Source organism: Micropterus dolomieu, linkage group LG01, assembly GCF_021292245.1.
Source record: "Micropterus dolomieu isolate WLL.071019.BEF.003 ecotype Adirondacks linkage group LG01, ASM2129224v1, whole genome shotgun sequence".
NCBI lineage: Eukaryota > Metazoa > Chordata > Actinopteri > Centrarchiformes > Centrarchidae > Micropterus > Micropterus dolomieu.
The window spans coordinates 19,168,177-19,172,399 of NC_060150.1; the positions used below are offsets into that span (position 1 = coordinate 19,168,177).

The 4,223-nt window shown below is 40.5% G+C and overlaps 1 long non-coding RNA gene across 1 annotated transcript; it reads right to left on the minus strand.

The window, feature by feature from the left end:
• Positions 1-1,858: 1,858 nt before the first annotated feature.
• Positions 1,859-3,609, minus strand: LOC123980849. The gene is made up of 2 exons (XR_006827570.1): positions 2,070-3,609; positions 1,859-1,981 (listed from the first exon to the last, which is right to left on the minus strand). It is a non-coding gene; the product is annotated as an uncharacterized LOC123980849 (long non-coding RNA).
• Between the last annotated feature and the right edge of the window lie 614 nt (positions 3,610-4,223).

Sequence of the window (4,223 nt, forward strand, 5' to 3'; positions counted from 1 at the left end):
GTACATGTAGGATGAGAGTCCCGCCCTGAACACATGTACATGCCGACATTCACCCACAGTCATAGCGCCACCTGCTGGCAACAGGAATTGACCTTTAATGAAGCAGCTCCCGCCGCACGTTTCACCTACGTGCACGAATTTTCTGTGGTACGTGTATCTTGTCCAGACGCACAAAAAAGTCTCTTGGAGCCATAGCCTAAACCCAACAGGAAGTCGGCCATTTTGGATTTAATGCTCATTTTTGGCGATGGGCGTGTCTGTGGCGTCGATGAGTCGCCATGAAATAGGAAGTTGTTGTAACTTCAGTGTGCATGCCGACATTCACCCACAGTCATAGCGCCACCTGCTGGCAAGAGGAAGTGACTTTTATGCTGTGATGAACCACGTCTTCCAAGGCTATATCTACGTCAAAACCGTCTCAACAAACTCTTAACACATTGATGTCATGTTGTAAAGCTTGTGTTTTTCTTCAATGGAGTGGCAGTGGCGTGGCAGTGAGGTTCCATGGTTTGCTGTGAAAGAGGAAGTCATCATAACTGTGTACATGCTCAGATCTATGCAAAATGTTACGTTCTTGGTAACGATCCCACCCCAAACACATCTACATGCCAATAGGTGCGTTCGAGATAACTGCAGCTGACTTTCACTAACTTAATAGTCTGAGCAGCAGGCAACTGCAGGGGCGGGGTATAAAAAAAAAAGTGCTTGGTCAAGTTTAACACATTCTACCTACCGCGAGCTTACTGTGGGTTTTAAACAATGCCTAACCTCGCAGCACAAGACAAATGCCTCAACATTAGGCAAATGCTGGTTGCAACTTTGTGCAACCACAAAACAGCATCTGAAGCCGCCTTACTCATCAAGGCTTTAATGTCATGTGACATGGTGATGTTTAGAAGCGCTGGCAAAGGTCAGACAATTTCAAACCAGCATGCCTCATGTAAAGTCAGCGCTGCGCAGCATAAAGTCAAACGCACCTAATATTTATGATGTGATGTACTACTTCTAGTTGCTCACATTCAATTCAGAACAGTCTCAGAAAAGCCCTAACACACTGATGCTAGATTGTGAAGCTTGTGAGGTATGAAACCCTTTTGTTGTGGCAAAGCATTATTTGCCATAAACAGGAATGTATTATAAATGTTGTGTACATGGTGAAAACTGTACCAAATTTCACCAAAAATGCTGTGCCATGTCTTTTATATAGGGCGAGACCTTTGTTTCAACAGTGTGTGACATAGCAAAATGGGCTTCTTTTACAGTTTATGAAGATTTAGCTTGAAGGAATACTGATTTTGTGAAGGATAGTGTAGTTCCACTACTATCACCACCTCAATGGCATGCATGTTAGAACACATGAGAAAAGGCAGGAGTTTCAGTTAAATATTTTGGTTTATGGTTTATCTAACACAGAAGACAATGCATAGAACTTTAGGAATAAATAACTCATAGCTGGTAGAAATGCTTTGTAAACTAAAATGTACATCACATTTACATATCTACACAGAGCAGTCAGAGGAACGATGCATTCACATGAGCCTTCTCCTCAAGGGTTTGCCACAGGTGAGCTGGCTACTTAAACTGATTTAGGCTCTGCACATTCAGGACACAGCAAATAGAGGAACGTTACAGTAGGAAGGGATGTTCCTCTGTCTGAAAATTGTGTCAGACTCGCATCAAATGTGGGTTGTGCATCCATGTCACTAACATAAAAAGGCGTAATTTATGTACATTGCCATGGAGAGAAAAAAAACAAAACAAATCACATGGCACCAATTTAATGAAATTTATTTCCAGTACGGCTAATCATAACTTACAGTGTTGCAGGGTGGACCTAAGAGTAGAAAAAAGACGAAGATATAAAAGGTGAGATTTATTTGCAGAAGATGGCTGGTAGTAGAACACAGATGGTGAATGGCATGGACAGGCAGGAATGGCATGAGGATGAAGAGCACTGTAGTCAAGCAGACAAGGAAAGATCCTATGCACATTGAAAAAGACATGTTAATGTACACATCAATTACAAAGAAGTTCTCACCAAACCATAGAGGACGGAAGCATGTCTGTACCGTTTTAACAATCTGTCACTGGATGGGTGAAGATCCGTAGTACTGCAAAGCTGATGAACTGATGGTGGTATGTGTGTAGGCTGGGAGGGGCGATGAGCCGATTGCAGGAAGGTGTGTGTGGGGTGAGCAGAGTCGGGAACTAGGAGTATGAGAAACAAATACAGTGAGACAAAGTGGGAAAACTGCATGGCCCTGACAGATAAGGCTGGATGTAGCAAGGAAAATTTCTGTAATGGACATTAAAAGGCACTTGTTAGAGACAAGTGAGTTACAATACAAGGAGTGGTAAAATGAGAATGCTTGAAAAGTGCCGTTGTAATGATATGCTGTAAGGAAAACAACCCCGTTTTTTTTTTTTTTTTACCGGACACAAATTCATAATATACAATAACTCATACAGGACACATGCAATGATAGTAAGCTATAAAAGTTAAATAAATACAATAGATGAGTCACAAAACACGCAAAATGGCACTGAACAGATCAGACTCACTCCTTCGACCCTCATCTCTAATGATGCTGTGCTGGTGATACAATATCTCTGGAAACAATAAAATACACTAATGTGCTCCCCTAACCTTTCTCTGAACTTTGATTTAACACTTAGATGTGAAAGAACATACAATCCCCTCACGGTCACTGAAATATGTTGGCAACACTGTTGATTCTACATTATAATGTGGTGTTTTAACATACACATGATCAATTAATGTGCCTTTCTCTGTTGTGGATTGTGAGACATTTTGGGCAAACCCTTTGTTGGTCATAAACTTGCAGATAGTTGAAGAATTTAAATTATTATCATTGAAATCTCCCATGATAGCAATTGTGTTACTTATTGGATTTAACCAATCAAGTAACTTGCCCAGATTTTCTTTGAACAAAGACATGGGATACGGTGGTGGACAATAAATAACTGCTATCAATATATTATATGTAGTGCAGTTATAAACCAAACATTCTAAATTCACATGTGCCTCTAACATTATATGCCAAATTGTTTGCACTGTACATGCCAACTCCACCATGTTGTTGGCCTTGTATTTCAAGCAATGTTGGGTTGCTGCTACTGTATGATAAATTTCGGGGCTGACTATGAAAACTATAACCAGCAATGTTTACAGTTTCAAAAGAGGAAACTGCAGGCAGCCATGTTTCTGTAACAGCTATACAGTTAAGCTGCAAATGCTGTGTACACAATGCCAAATGTGCTACATGTCGTCTTAAATTTTGAACATTCATCAAAAATACAGTGAAGGTTTGTGTATTGAATTTGTGCTTTGTGGTCCTTTCGACCAAAAAGGGAGGCATGTTTTCAATTGCATCTTTAATGTTATCTTTACAATATATGGCCGCCTCATCAATATCCTGAATAATTAAACCTGACAAACTCCTAACGCGACTTAATGCCACATATGCCTGCCCAGGTGCAAGTATTCTTTTAAGGCACACTACAGCTTCATCTACACTAAGTCCTTGTACTTTGTGCACTGTACAAGCCCAAGCCAGTTTTAGTGGAAATTGTCGTCGCAATCCACCTTTATTTTATGACAACCCAGAGTTGAGACCAGGAGGCAGAGTCGCAGTTTAACACACTTCTCTGCTCCTCCATTTCAGGAGTTACTTAGTGAAAATCCTATAGTGACGGTGTCTGCCCCCCGACCATCGAAATTATTTAAAAAGGTAAACAGAAGAGGAGCTGTGCATAAAAACCTCATAAAAATTAAAACCACAAGAGCAATAGTGCAAACGAATAGGAGAGTTAAATGTGGACTCTTAAACATCAGATCTCTCTCTTCTAAAGGTGTACTAGTAAATGAACTAATATCAGATTATGATATTGATTTATTTGGTCTTACTGAAACCTGGCTGGGTGATGGAGAATATGTTAGCCTAAATGAATCCACCCCTCCCAGTCATATTAATACTCACATTCCTCGAGGCACAGGCCGAGGAGGTGGAGTTGCAGCTATCTTCGACTCTGGCCTATTAATCAGCTCTAAACCTAAACCAAACTATAACTCATTTGAAAGTCTTGTTCTTGGTCTTTCGCACCCAAGTTGGAAATCACTGCAACCAATTCTTTTTGTTATAGTGTACCGAGCACCTGGCCCGTACTCTGAATTCTTATCTGAATTTGCAGAGTTTTTGTCA